This window comes from Aulostomus chinensis, chromosome 13 (genome assembly GCF_037954235.1).
Source record: "Aulostomus chinensis isolate RoL2024-O1b breed Wild chromosome 13, RoL_Achi_v1.0, whole genome shotgun sequence".
In the NCBI taxonomy this organism is placed as follows: domain Eukaryota; kingdom Metazoa; phylum Chordata; class Actinopteri; order Syngnathiformes; family Aulostomidae; genus Aulostomus; species Aulostomus chinensis.
The window spans coordinates 8,894,492-8,911,237 of record NC_141332.1 but is presented as its reverse complement, the minus strand read 5'-3'; positions in this window follow the sequence as shown (position 1 = coordinate 8,911,237).

Sequence of the window (16,746 nt, the reverse complement as noted above, 5' to 3'; positions counted from 1 at the left end):
TCAGATACACTTCATATTCTTCAAATTTAGCCTGAGGGAGACTACTATTATTTTCCCAAAGCCTTAAATTACGTGGTGTGTAACATTTTTCATGCAGTGACCCTCTGTCCCAGGCTGCATGTTGAATATTTTAATATGGTTAGATCTTAAACCTTTTTACGGCATTCTTCCTGCTCTTTTTATTCCCTTGTTCCAGCTAAATTTGCAAAACAGTAGTGTATCAAAACAAAAGGAATTGTCTTTAATCCCTCTGCCTGGCATTTACAAGGGTCATTATAGTTACTTTTGAAGACTTCATGCAAAATGATGAGGTAGGTAAAGTAGCCTCTGAGGGGAGCTCTTGGTAATTGACCTTGCTGTCTTGAGCCTAGTCAGCAAGCAATAAAGACTGGTTAAATGTTAAGGCAGAAACTAAAGGGCTTGAAGGGCTACACGTACTCTGCATTAACGAAATAAAAGCCCAGCTTATTTCATATTCTGTACAGAGCCAAGGTCACTGCTTTCTGTTGTTTAACAGGCATGTACAGGTGGAAAAGCTCTGATTTGTGTGTGTGTGTGTGTGTGTGTGTGTGTGTGTGTGTGTGTAAAGAAAAAAAATATCCAGGAGTGTTTTTATGCTAGTAGAAAATTAGTAAAGGAATGATTAGCAGTTGATTGATGGTCCAGCTTAACAGGTACATTAGGCTTCTGATTTGATATCAGCTCAGCGATAATAGCTAAATTTAGAAATGCGATGACAATGTATATAAATTAATATCTGGTATGTGGTCAACATGGCAGGTTGATGTCACATTTCTCCCCTGTTTTATTTAATCCTTTTGTACCTTTAAAAAAAAAAATAGACACTCCATAACTGCTATAAAATTATTGCATAAGAATATCATGTCCTACTTTATCCCTGAAACATATCAACTAAATATTCACATTGGGATATGGCAGTGAAACTTGAAACTTTTCTCCTCAAATCGTTTAACTGTTTCCAATTCGGATTATAACAACCAAATGTTCATTCTTTTTCAGAATTTTAATTGTTCGAATGTCATTTTCTTAACAGCGCAGAAGGAGACAGGGAAGCTGGACAAACACACACACACACACACACACACACACACACACACACACACACACACACACACACATACACCACCCAAATCATATCAAAACCCATCATGATGTTTAAAAATAAGCTACTCTGATTCAATACATCCTGCAATAATAATCATAAAAATAATTAAATGCTATATACCTGGTTTCCAGTTGGAGTGTATTTGTTATTTGGGGAAAATATATCAATCCACTGGATTATAATAAAAAAGGCTAATTTTGAAGCTGCACTGGTATAATGAATGCCTAACCTTAATCAATTTTCATGCAGTTGTAATTCCTTAATTTATCCCAAAATTCACAACCTGGCTAACATATATGCCACATGCATTAATGACATTGAAATTATTGACACATAAAACCAAGTATTAACAAGGGTTCAATCATATCAAAAGACTAAAACTATACAGATATCAGTTCATTTTTTAATCTCATTTAAACACACAGCAACTATGGTCTACTCTAATAGGCATGAAGGGAAGAATATTGCAGTTATTTAGCTACTAAATTGTGTTTGACCACAGACAGTTTGTATCAGCATTATTCCCCTTCAAAATGTTTCTAATGGAGCAATTTGAGCTCTTAGCATCCAGCTGTCAAAACTCCTCAGTGCATCCCTTTGGCCAGCCCTGACAGAAACAGACCATGTGATTGGGGTAATTGAGATGACATTTTGCTGTCTCTATGGAGAAGGTCACACTGGAGTCAGAGCGAGTAGGTGCTGATGTCGCTGCCGCTTTTTCTCATTCCACTGTACAGGCCAACACATCCATCTGAAGCTATTAAAATGGTGCTGGCCTTGCCTCCTACGTTCTACTGTGATTGTCATCTATTAAAGTCCAGCACCACTGAGAGAGCACTCACTGTGGAGGCATCTGGCTGATGAGCTTAACCGGACTCGTTATGGGTCACACCTGCAAGTGTTAATGTGGTCAGTGACCATGGCGCAATCAGGAGAGACACCGGCAAGATCTCCTGGGGAAACACATGAACACCTACACCGACCCTGCAAAGTGTTTTGTTTTATGTTTGCAGCAGTCTCACAGGACTTGAACAGCAGGACTACAGATGAGTAGGACGGAAGCTAGAAATGTCGATTTTAACACCTGCTGCAGCATCAACAATTACAACAAGTAAGAATCACTCCAGCCATATGTTTTGATTTGTTCAAAGATTAATTGTTCCAAATCTCTCTCTATCACACACACACTCACACACACTTTGGAAGATGTCGTGCAGTCACATATACACGTGATTTCACATAAACCCACTTAAAATCTAATCTTGAAAATAAAAAAAGGTCCACAGTGTGACAGTTGGGAACTCACGTGTTGAATCCTCAGGTTGGGCATTGTCATGTTCTTTGGAACTAGATGTGCTCATATTTTAACAAAAGACTGAGTGCCTCTTTTGTGATTCGGAACAGCTGTGGTAGCCGCTGCCGGTGACATTCTAATATTAACCCCAATAAGACAAAACAACCCATGTAAACAACACTTTCTGATTCTCTAAGAACAAAGTCATGGCCATAGTCTGCAATAACCATATAAAGATGTGGCGTGTTTCAGTCCTAGGGTATTATTGAAGCTTCTTGTAGACATACACCCTAACTGCATTATGAAGTCTTACCAGAGTTTTCACAGCACATACAGCAGCCAAACTGCATCATGATGGAAGCGTCTGGCGAGTGTTGGGAAGGCAGTGTAATAAGCACGAAATGAACATATTCCATGGACATGGTTTCAAGACAAATTCCACAGCAAAATTCCTCACTGAAATATTTTAGACGAATGTCAGTAGTGGGATTATTGTAGTCCATGTAAATTTATGAAGGTACCCATACCAAAAAGCAAGTCCTGCGTTCTTGTGTATTGTTGGATTTACTCGAAATTGGACTATAATTTGCAAAATGAATAAACTTAATACTGCATCACTGTCTAAACTAATGACAGAGACCACAAACACAGTGGGAAAATGTCCACTGAGGTATTGAATCAAAAAGCTGTTGTGTAATTTCCTCATTAACCACAGCATGTTTAATCATTGTCAAACCACTGATATCTTTTAGGTGGAACCAACCAGCCAATTGGGCTCCATGTTTCCATGGCATTCTTCCCCTTCTTCACTGCAACACCTTTCAGCTTTTTTTATTTTTAATACCTTGAAAAACCTTGAATGACCTTATTCACACCAACTCTTTCTTGACGAATGTTATTAACATGCCGCCTGTCATCTTTTTTTTTCTTTTTGATTCGGCGCTTGGATGATTTCATCATCCCTACATTTTCGTGGATAGTTGAAAAATGTTGTGATTACTTCACTCAAGAGCAGCCATTTTCCTCCTGTTGCCTTGGGAATGTTGTGAAGTGACATCATCGGAAAGCTGCAAACCCAGCAAAGAAGACATGATAAAGTCCATAAATCAGTCTCATTTGCCAACAAAAACGAGCTTGGAACTTGTTCAACTCATCAGTGTTTTGTAAGTTTGAGCCATGTGTTTATTTATGTCTGAAATGATAGAACTTAATTATTCCCAGCACTTTCTGTGAGGTAGTATGCTTGCTTGCTAGAAGTACAAAGCTATTGTTACATTTTGAATGGAAGCACTGCAGACACACAACTGATTCAGCCATGACTCACTATTTTTAAAAGAACATGTCAACTCTTGGGAAACGCACTTATTGTACAGCATAAAAAAAAGTCAATAAAAATTACTCGTGAATTTTGAGGGGTTTACCTGTCTTAGAGAATTGGATTTGCTTATTATCCATTATTTTCTGAATGAGACAGGCAAAAATATCACTCTCTCCTCTCTGAGTGCATTAGCTTAGTGCTACGGTCGTTATTTTAACCGCAATGCAAGCTCAAACATTCATCATGAAAAAAACAGAAGCAATAGGTAAGCTAACCAGCAGTTCACTGGTCTGATGGGATTGCGAGCTTGTTAATGCAAGGGAAAGAGGGGTATCTATCTGCTCCTCTGGCTCTGAAAATAATGGACAGTAAGGTTTCCCTGAAAGTTGGTGTGCAGTATTTATGACATATTTTATACCCTTTAAAAAAACATCAAAATATCTGAAGGTAGTGTGAACCCCAGCCCTTACAGCAGACATTTAACCAAAACACATTCAAAAATCTCATTGAATTTGAGACAAGGGAATCAGATATTCAACAAAACTTATTTCCAGCATTTAGGACCAATTTCTGTACATCCCTATTGCAAGCCTGGCTCTGTTTAATATTTAAAAACACAGGCTTTAATTAACTACTTGCATCTTGTGTGTCTAATCAATACTCAAATAGAAATGTAAAGTCAGCTTGTGGTTTTTACAGGGTGTTTTGTTACAGTATTTCTCAGCTTTGGACAGAGCCAGACTACCTGTTTCCAGTCCGAATGGCAAGGTAGGGTAATCACCTGCTGGCTGGAGCTTCAGACTAAATGGTCAGACATAAGAGTGGTATTGATCCTCTCCTCGAAGTCTCTGCAAGAAAGTCAATTAGTGTATTTCCCAAAATGTCAGTCTCTTTCTTGAATGCCCCCACACAACAGAGAGCTATCAGGGCTCCCCAATCTTCAGCTTGAGACCCGAGAGATACATTTGGTGTCTCCCCAGGACTCAAAAATAGATTAGTGCACACATCCAGAAAACAATAAGAAATGAATTTGATATTTGATCATAAAAGTACACCACAGTATTACCATACTGGCTGAGTGTAATGTTGGGTTTCTTACGACCTCATAAAAAATCTGCAATTTACTAACACTCCTAAATGAACAGAAACGGTATCATATCACACACACACACACACACACACACACACACACACACAACACACACACACACACACACTCATGAACACGCATACACAAGAATTTCTGAAACTGAAGAAAATGCACACTTAACTCCTGATTCTTCCACCGTCAAAGTGATGTTGATTAATAGCATATTGCTGTCTAATCCACATTAGGGACAAGTCTCCATTTTTGTAACTGGAGTCAAAAGTGTTTAGCCTGGCTGTAATTGTTCTCTACTTGGTTCGTTAGTGTTCCAGCTTGCTGTAATGACAGTCCTTAGAGAGTAATTTGAGTCACCTGAGGCCAAGTTTAAACGATAGTCGTTTGGAGTAGCACAGGGCCAAATGTGAATGGCTGTTCAATCTCCTGGGAAGAGATGAATGGACAGCATTAGCTAGGAGATCAGTGGTGGTACTTTGACCTAGATGGCATCCTTCACTCCTACTTCAGAACATCTGTCCTCCCAAAATGTGTATGTTGTTGTCCTCAAAGGAGAGTATGTCATCCTTGAGGTGGAAGCAAACTGCTGAGTCTTGACCTGAGGAGTTGTTGACCCTCATGTCTTGCCAGCTGAATGCAGTAAACCCATTTACTGTAATGTTGTTCTTCATGGGGCAGTTGGGGGTTTGTCCTTGAGGAATGCAGGGAACAAAGGGTGTTTTTTTTGTGTGAAAGAAGTGTTGTGTGAAAGAAGGATTTAAATAATTTGTGTGCCTGCCCCGGGAATCAGATCTTCTCTGACATTTAATAGGTTGTTCCTCTGCCCATGTTGCACTTCTCCACTGTTTCATTCAAATCAGTTTGTGTTTTTCCAAACAGACAAATGCAGGTCAAAACAACCTCCTTGCCAGGGGTGATTAAACACATGAATGAAAGACTTTTGCACAGACAAAATACAGATTTTTACACAGGTAACACTCTCTCTCATGTCCAACTTTTATTAGCTTTCATGACCTAGCACTTCACCATTGAAAACACATTTAGCCCTCTCCCCTGCAGGATTACCCTTAAAATATAGGGACATCCATGACCTGTCACAAAGATAATTTATCTGCTACTCTGGCCATTTCCAACTTCAGCACTGTATGTTTTATTTACTTGGAGGACAACATTGTAGAAGGGGGTGAAAAAAAATCCCAGTTGTGTGAAATATACAGATTTGTCCTTAATGTTGACAAAGAGGCAGGTGGACCCAAATGAAAAGAAATCAGAAACAACTGAAATTGGAAAACTGATTTGATAACATAAATTAAACCCCTATATACATGTATATATATATATATATATATATATATATATATATATATATATGTATATATATATGTATGTATATATATATATGTGTGTGTGTATATATATATATATATATATGTGATCTGTCCAGTGTGAACCCTGCCTCTCACCCGAAGGACAGGATAACTGGTAGAAATATATAACTGTAATATAACTGTAAATGTATAACTGTAACTGCAACTAACTGTTGGAAACACAGCAGCAGCGAAACAGAACAGATGCTCTATCAGGTTATATGATATGAACTAATGACACAGGAAACAGTTACAGGAGAAGATGAGGGCAAGGAAGGCGTTAATTTTGGTTCGAGAAAGTACATTTATATAAAAATGCAAAGGAACCAACTAAAACCGCCAGTCTGAAACAAGAGTGTTCCTTGAAAAACACTGATAGTTCTGACTTAAGATTCAAATATTCCACATGGGACTGTAGCAGCTCTATTAGATGATAGTAGAAATGAGTTGCAATCACTGTCCTGTTACAGATGTACCACATGTAGTTTAGCTATCAGATACATTGCATTTTTCACCAATTTGTGACCCATAAAAATGATTTGTGACCCATTCAGATTCCAAACCATAATTTTAGGAAAACGAAATCTACATGATAGACTTCTCTAGAATATTGGAGAAATAAATTGCACTCCCAGTATGTTCACTGCTTGGATCAAGAATGAAACTAAATGCTCAATATTTTTAGAATATGTGGGATTTGGTTTTAAGTGAGCATATTGATAACAAAATGCATTGTTGACTGTTAAGTTGACCAAAATGTAATAGAAGACACATTTCACGTTCATGATAGTTTTGGTGTCAGTACATTGACATTAAAATCAAATTTTGCCTCAAGAACTCACAGCATATGACTCTTGGGAAACGGTCACCTTGGAAAGCTGCATATACCATGGTCATTAGCGGAAGAAAAAGACCTTTAATTTATATTTTCATGCCTTTTGCAATCACACTTGAAGATGCACTTACTACAGGGGCCCGTGTGTGAAAAGTCTATGGATTTAACCAACGTTGCTCAAGGGAATAGACAATGGTTTCGAGAAAACTATTGCAATTTACTCCAACTATCTTTATGTCACTTCATTTGAATCAAACACCTGTCTGCACCTCTCCTCCCTCCAGTGCACCAGAGACACGCAGAGCAATTTTCAAGATTAGGAAATTACCTAACAGTTGGGGTGCTGCATGCACTGGTCATTGTGCCTTGTCAAAAATATGGCCTTCAGACATTTGATGAGCATGAATTCCATAAAAGGGTTTCTCAGGAACTCTGGATAATAAACAGACCAGTTTTCAATTGACCTATTTATTATTATTTTCACAATTTTATTGTCTGGGTGGTGCAGTGGTTTGCACTGTTGCCTCACAACAAGAAGGATCTGGGTTCGAGCCCTGGCTGGAGCACGGGGTCTTTCAGTATGGAGTCTGCTTGTTCTCTCTGTTCCTGTGTGGGAACTCCAGCTTCCTCCCACAGTCCAAAGACATCAAGAGGGGACTGGTTTGCTGCAAGAGGCTGATTGATACTCTAAATTGACCGTAGGTGTGACTGTGAGTGTGAATGGTTGTTTGTCTCTATGTGTTGGCCCTGAGATGGACTGGTGACCTGTCCAGGGTGAACCCTGCCTCTCACCCGAAGGACAGGATAACCGGTAGAAAATGGATGGAATTTAATTATCTTCAAAATTGGACAATTGAATCATTCTTTTTTTCGAAAGGCAAAGTTAATGCAGTCTTTCTGGCGTATAGTTTCATAACTGTTTTTGTTTTTCTTTCAGAAATCTCAAAAACAAAAAGGGCCATATTTGAAGCTTAGCACAAGCTGGTGCTTGTTGAGGTGAGTGGGTCATTGCTAGTTTCAAGCCTGTGCAAATGATATTTTCACACCAAGAACCCTCACACTTTAACTAGCAAATTAATTTGCACTCCACCTGTGCCAGCAGGTGCTTAGTATGTGAATGAGGTGTGGCCTGTTGCAACTATGGCTCATTGCTGTTTTTGGTCATCAGAAAACATTCGCACCATAGACCAGGGAAAGGCTGGGTTTTGGTCAGTCCTGTTATGTGTGAAGAGCTATTAAAGGTCAATTCAATCAGATGAGCAGATGTGTGAAATTGCAACTTGGTTCTATAAGTTCCCTGAAAACACTGGCTGCCACCTCTGACGTCTATGGTGGATGTCATGCTAGTCCCGTATATTATCATAAGATGTTCTTGCGCGCCTTACATGGCACTCAAGGAGGTCCATTTCTTCCGATAATTAGCATTCACTTCTCCTGTGTTAAAATATATCTGCCAGTGAAGTAGCAGCACACTCACAAGTCCTGGTACAACCTAGACTTTAAAGGGAATGACACTTGATGTGTGATTGTTTTGATTAATTTCATGCCCAAAATACACCTATTCATAATAAATTGTCTGATCACTGTGTCTTTGAATGGTGCAGTGTTGTTTGCACTCTGATTAAGCATCCTCTAAATACCAAAATGAGACCAAATACACCCCAAATGCACAGCACACACTCACATAGTGCCATCTGGCAAACGCCTGGCATCACAGATCGCTTAAACAGGCATATTTCTTAACTTCTAACACAATCAGAGGTAAGGGAGGACATAACAGCCCCGAGTGGCAATGTTTTAAGAAATTAAGCATTCCTTTTGCCCCCTGGATATGAAATTACCAAAGCTCCATTTGATTCTATTAAGCATCTCTGATAAGTTTGTGGCCATTAGTCATAGAAATTATTCAATTCTGCACAAAAAAATACTTTTTGTGAGATCATGGTGAGTTTGACCTTTAACCACCAAGTCCAAGTGAGCATTTCCCTCTGAAATATTTTGTGAAGAAAAATCCGAAGCAAGATACATCCAAAACACCTAATACCTTAATACCCAATAATCATATTCTAAACATATCTGACGTGAGTGCTGAAGCATTAAAGAAAATGTAAATATGTGAAAATATATAGAATTTCTCCATGTTATCCTTGCTTTGCCGTGTTTTTCCCCTGTTTGACAAAGTGTTTGCCTTTGCAGTTGTGTGGTGTCTCCATTCATTGTCTCACTGATATGTTGCAATCAATAGAACACAATTCAATTTAAAAGTCTGTCACTTGGCAAAACAAAAGTGCGTAAAAAATAATTATTGGGTGGTTGTCATTGTTGGGTTTGTCCAATTATAACTGATTCTGTACCTGTCATGGTGCCTTCTCTTTCCCTCCTCCTTTTTCCCATACAAGGACCAAAACACAGTGGTCTTAACTTCATTCATTATTTCATGAACAAAGCAGGGATGCAGCCGCGAGGACCATCAGACAATGTCATGTGAGAGGCATATCAGCGCGTTTCCTGCGAAGAGAAAATTACAGCAATACATTCAGGTGTCCCCTCAGCCATGCGTTCAGAGAGCTTCTTGGGGGGCTGAGGAGGAGGCAAAGTGGATGTGACAGGCTTAGATTAAATGCCAGAGACTGGGCGTTTCTCACACACACTACAGCCTCCTGGACAGCAGCCTAATTAGGCACTTCCATTCTCTGCCATCAGCTCTTCCAACAAAATGCTCCCTCCAACAACACATTTGTTAAAGACCCATTCCAGGCACTGATTTAACCCCTAAAAATCTGCTCAGTTCATCATAACTACAATTTTATAAGATTTCCTCTACAGATTGTGCTTTCTTTGAAGAACAAAAAAAAACTGGGATGGATGAAATTTGCTGCAGCACAATTTTAGTTTCCAGCGACAAACACTACAAGCAACCACACCCAGCTCACTCCAGCTCAAGCCCTGGCTCAAGCTCCGCGTCCTGGCTCATACAGGTAGCTACATACATCTGATTCCAACAGGATACTTTCGCAGTTTGAAAATGTCCTTCTGCTATGGTAGTAATTGGGTTAAATGGATACCTTATAAAGTTTTCCTCTCCTTTTTGGCTGGTATGAATAAGAAACAAAATACTAGTCTTATGTAGTTATCAGCCTTTCTAGCAGCCAAGCCAGCCAATCAGAGACTTTCTCACTTGCACTGGCCCAGGGAGGACTGAGAGAGGAAAAGCACATTGATTGTATTTGACAAACAATTTTGTAAAACTACAAAGCTGGTACAAAATCAGTGAAGTATACATTTAACCAAGCGTTTTCCAACATGTGGGTTATAAAAATACATTCAAAAGGCCTTCATTATCTGAAATACTTTTTGCTGTGAATGGATAGGCTTATATGTGTGTATGTGTGTCATTTTTTGAAATAAAGGTTTCAACATTAGAAGAATTTGTCAACACTCACCTGGAGAGGTAAGAGCTGAAATTAGATTTTTGTGTGTTCACTATGAGAAAAGGCTCCATGGTACTGACCTCTTACTCAACATTTTCTGTCATATTTAACATGACTACTGAACAATTAATGACCAGTCACAAGACAATAAATTTGAGAGATTAGGAAGACTTTTTAAAAAAAAATCTTTTTGAGAATATGGTCAAAATAAGGCCAGCACGGTGGTGCAGTGGTTAGTACTGTCGCTTCACAGCAAGAAAGTTCCGGGTCCCAGCTCGGGCACGGGATCTTTCTGTATAGAGTCTCCATGTTCTCCCTGTGCCTGTGTGGGTTCTCACTGGTACTCCAGCTTCCTCCCACAGTCCAAAGACACGCAATTGGGGGACGAGGCTGATTGATACTCTAAATTGACTGTAGGTGTGACTGTGAATGTTTGTCTGTCTATATGTGTTGGCCCTGTGATGGACTGGCCACTCATCCAGGATGAACCCCGCCTCTCACACAAAGGCTGCTGGGATAGGCTCCACCCCCACCCCCGCGACCTTTAACAGTTTAGATAAGCAGCAGAAAATGGATGGATGGATGGATGGATGGATGGATGGATGGATGGATGGAATGGTCAAAATATTGTTTTGGTTAAAACCTCAAAATGTTGAGATTAAGGCTTTATTGTATCATATTGACTAAAACTGACTAAATCTGTTAAGAATACAGCTGCTCCAGTTTAGACACTCACCTGCACACTCTAAGGATGTAGACGACACACTCCAGCAGGGCAGTGACTGTGAAGTTCCCACCAGCTTGACATTTCAAGGGTTAAAAACTTGATTTTTTTTACTGTAGGGGGACTTTACTGTAATAAAATGCAATCAAAGGTCCAATCAGCTCTTTGCAATCCCTTACTGGATGAACTGCTTGAGAATTTTTTCTGAACCTACAGCTGTTGAAAAGCAGCGCTGCATGTTGTTTGGTTATATTTTTCATCCTCACCTGCCTTGTCACTCCAGATCTGAGTAAGTGAATGATCAGGAGTTGCGTGACACCCGGAGAGATCAAATGTGAGGTGTTTTTGCTATCAGCTCCCATATTTGTGCAAGAACTTGTCAGTCTGTATCACTGAGACAAGGTCAAGTTTTGTTCTCAGCAACAGCCAATGTACGCAGATATCATCTTTATCCCACCAAGTGCAGGGCAGAATTATTTCCTTTCTATCTGCTTTCATATCTGTCCTTATTCCCTCACATGCTGGACAAGAAATAATACTGATTATAGAGTGCGTTGGGTAATGTTCAATAATAAAAAGTATTATTTGCCAAGATCAATGTGTGTCGCCATAGCAATAAAGTACAATGAATGAGAAGTGCTGGGAGACTGCTATAAATTTGATGTGCTGTGATATTGAACACATTGTGACAACACACTGCTTGCCAGGGCTGTAAAACATCTTCCAACAGGCTGTTGAACATCCGCCCGATACATTCTTACACACCATGACTGCCATACATCAAGCCTGGGTCACAGCATGCAAAAGCTAAGTGTGTGAGGGATTACATGGCACGAAGCAAAATAGAACAGCACTACGTATTTATCGGGGGTGGGGGTCTTTCTACAAATTAATTTTATGCTCTCCACACATACAGTATGAATGCGTTTGCATGTGACAACAGAGGAAGACCAATCAGTCATTCAGTTAAAGCTGTGTTTGACAGTGACTTTGTATGATTGATGGATGGAACAAATCTGCTCACATCTAAGGCTTGAAGCTCATTCTGGTTTGGTGACATTCACACGAATACCTATCACATCGTGTGATGCACACAGAAAACTTTTACAGCACCTCCCACTGCCCTGGACTGCCCTCGACGCTCCCGCTGTAGGGAGGCTCAGGGTATTTAAGAATGTTATCTCTAATGCACAGATGTCTTAAAGGTCCCGGTGGAATAGGTCTGCAATTTCCCCTCCTAATTAAAAATTAATTAAATCGGCTGTTGCTCTAGTCAGGCATAAAGCTGAAGGCCGCCACAACCGCCACTGGAAACGCAATCATTTATTTAACTTGATTACAGGAAGCCACAGAAGGCTCCTCTGCTGCTGATGTCACCTGGGTGGTCTGTACCCAATGAGCAGAGTGGTTGACCAAACACTTATCTATGAATTTTATGGAAAACTTGATCCTGCTTGGTATGTGGTGCACATCTTTTGCTCTGTTGTGATTAATAGATACATAGTCATAGAGATATCCTTTTTTCACCTGCTTTCCCCTCCACCCCCAGGGGCTGATTTGGGGTGATTGATCAGAGATTCAGACACAGGATCAATATGGCTTTCACCTCTCGCTTGGCAAGAGCAAGGGGCTCAGTGATGGCCTGCTATGCTGTCCAATTATTCAGTAATGGAATACTGGAGCCTACCCAAGACTATTAACACACTGGACTCCAGCTATGGCTAGTAGGACAGCTAATTGTTGGGTTATACTCTGACAACAATGCTCTTCCTGAATTCCTTATGGTTGCTTTAGGATTTGCAGAAGTGCTATGAAAGCACTTGTCTGTTAGACCCAAATATTCCGTGTGAGCAGAAACAGTTATTGCACTACATCAGTGGTAATTATGCAGCAGTTGTGACCCCTGCACTCCTCACACGCTAAATTGTCTGCAGTATTGACAGTCAGGGAATTTAAGCTTACAGTGAGATTACACTAATTGTCATTTGGTCCAGATCTAAACGTGAGTCAAATGCCAAAAGACTAAATGAGTTCAGACTTAAACTAGTCTTCAATTAAAGTCAACATGCCTTGTCCGAAGGTAAATTCACTTTAAGCTTCATCTCTTTTGAAGACCTTAGAGTAATATCCACTTGGATATGAACTTGCTGGCATAGTTTGACCTCACTTGCCAAAGGAAAGCAACTTAAAAGGGGTTTTGATAGCCTTTTTTAAAACGGGGATAAAGATCTTGCACCTCTGCTTAATCTTCCGTCTTCTCACTTGAGTGTTTACATCCCTCGAGGATAGATAGATTTCTGAATTTACCACAGCCAGATGTGATTGTTAACAAACTCTCTGAAGATGAAGACATTCTCCGGGCTGTTCTGAAGATGGTGGTAGGATCATTGGACTTATCATCTGGGTGTTTAATTGCTCGTCGGCTTCTTTGATTATCAATTAGAACAGAGTGAAAACATCATTCTTTAGACATACATACATGTGTATATATGAATTAGTTCTGCTACATCGGGGTTCAGTGAGATATCAGTAATTGCTGCCGCAAGCGTGATGCTCAATGTCCCTTATACATTATAGGCAAATGGCATTATTCAGTTCTGGTGATCAGTGGTGTTTACATATTTTCCCCTCTCGTTATAGCAGCACGCAAACACGTAAAGACAACCATCTACACTTACTAGAGTAGCTTAACTTATTCAGTCTTTGAGGCACAACACAAACCTCCAACAGATACAGCACTGTTTCATATTCCCACTACTGTAATGCAATATGTTCAGGCTTTGTAGAAGAGAAAGTGGTGCTCCGCTGGGAATCCCAGCATTTGAATCTTTCAGTACCCAGTGTTACAGAGCTGGTGATGATGTACACCAGTTCCAGACAGACGCTGGTGTGTGATGTCGCTGCCTGCAGAAATGCCTTTGGTTCCCTGCAAAGCAGTCTCTTGGGTTCAGGGACCTCTGGTGCTCTGTGCTCTACTAGTATTCTGCTACACATCATCATATCATCATATCAACGGGGCAGACCACTCCGACTAAATCAACTACTCCACTGCATCTCGTACAAACATGAAATCGTTGTGTGTGTCTGTGTCTTTCTTCAGGAGCTTACTGGAGTTGAACCTTTTGGAAATGCTTCTGCTTATTCGTGTACCAGTGTATATGTTTGTATGTAGAGTCCTGTGCACAAACAACACAACAACATATCTTGTGTTTCAGACCATGTGTTGAGAACAATAGAGAGGCCTACATATCAGACCAAGAAATCTGAATCTGAAATCTCCGGACCAAGAAACAAAGAACAAAGAAACTCTGCCAAAACCTAATTTCAATGTGCCACTCTTGGTCCAAATCTCAATATCCTGGCCTCTTGTTGGACAGCAGTCCCCAGAACGACATGATGTCATACAGGTGCATAAAAGCAGCTCTGCACAGTGGATTGGTGCTTTTTCCTGTGTAACTGTTAACGTAACCCCCCCCCCCCCCCCCAAAGGACAGGCTTTGAAGGGAGTACCGTTTTCTAATGAACTCAGCCTAAGCCACAACTCTTGAGCTTGTCAGCAGACAGACAGACTTTTTCTCCCTTATTTTTTTTGCCTTTGCCTTTGCCGTATTCTTAGAATAATATTTTATCGAATTTACAACACCAGCACAACACCAGCTGATCCCTCAATTGACTGCAGAGGAGCGAGAGGGTTTCTCAGACGTCAGGACTGCACACCGTTCCCTCCGATTGGGTCAACCCAGCTCTCTTCTGCTGCCCCGAGGAAAGCAGTTCATCCAGATTGTCCATGAAACAGGACGAAACGAGACCACGCTGGTCCTTTTTCTCCTGCAGCCCACTTGACCCTTTGTTAGAACCCAGCAGAACACTTTTCTAAACGTGGCCACATCTACCACCTTGCCCCTCACAGCACGTGTACACCCACATGCATATTAAGGATTTTCATCAATAATCCTTAATATTACACCAATGCCCAAAACTACTCATGCTGAGCACAACACTACATATCAGTGTGTGTTAAATATTTCATTTAAGATGCTTGTAAGAAAACGATAATGTGACAGTTTGGGTGATAAATGTCAGCTGATCACCTTAGCAAGTGTCACGTCTGAATAATGAGGCTTGATGAGATGTAGACAGCCAGCTAGCGGCATCAATGTCAAATTAGGAGTATCAAAGAAAAAAGGTCAATTTGACAAAGCTGTATACTTCTCATCATCTGACCAGAAATGATATGTCTACACCCTTCCATCAGCTGTAATGAGACTTCTTTGACTGTTTTCCGTTAGGCTTTGATGTTAATGTAGAATTTAGGGCCAAGTAAAGCAGATCAACACCTGAGCAACCTTGGAACCCATCATGTCTGATGACTTAGCTTCTGGGAACAAGGGCCAGTATAGGGTTCTGGTGTAACCAGCACCTTGTTCCATCTCAAAGTTCTCAATTCATTTAGTTACTCAAAACATTTGCAAATACAAGTTTATTATTTCAGAACTCCCCAGTTTACACTCAGTTAAGTGTTTAAAACCACTACAATGGCCTTGCTAAATTGTCAGAAGACAGCCTTTTTACCAACCTTGACTTCTGTGTCCTTTGCGTGACACACAGACTGTTTATGTGGATGCAATTGAGGCCCACTCCAATGCGAGTGGTCAGAGCTGTTCAACTGGAAAACAGAAACCAGAGGCTTCCCTGTCTTGACATTTTTTTTCTCTTGCAACAGATTCTGGATTTTATTTGCAGAATCTGTTCATAGACATTAATGACGGCGTAAGTAGATTCCAGACCATATAATCTGGGTTTGTACGTTCAACTTGGAATAGATTGACTTTTATCAACTGGAATAACATGCTTATATGAATTTTAACAGTCCAATTTAAGTAGGACTAACACAATAAGCCAACTTCCTCCAATAAAGGTACTGAGCGATGTGAATATGGAAAACAGCAAACTGTTCCCTGTTTGCACATCATGTAGTCAAAGAGCATACAGTATTTGGGCTTGTGACCCCCCAGGGAATTTTAAATCATATTTTGCCTTCAGCTCTATTTTATTTCTCCACCAAATCCTTTTTAGCTCTTCAGTAGCTACATTCTCCGTTATGTTGACAGCCTATAACCTTCTTCTGCCTGCTGTCTTGGCTGGTGTTGCATAGCTGCTTGCTGCGTCTGGAAATCACATTGATGAGATTAGTTAGATGGATTTGTTCAATAGTGCCATAGTAGAAAAAAGATAAGCTGATACCCAACTCAAAATGTGACATACATTCATGAATAAATAGCTCATTGAAATGCATAAAAATGTTAAATATGTTAAAAAGCTCGCACTTAATTCAGCAGAAGTTGAAATCTGACAGCTAAAATGTATTAAGTTCATTGTTTAAAGAAAGTTAGTTAAAAATTGTTGGAAAGCTCCTTTCGTGCAAATCAGTAAAAGTATGGCTGTTCGAATTTGTAATGATGCTTAACCTTGAAGAGATTTGCTGCCTTTGCCTTTAATCCGAAGCACAGTGCAGAGCATGGTATACAGTGGAAGGAGAGCAGCAGAGA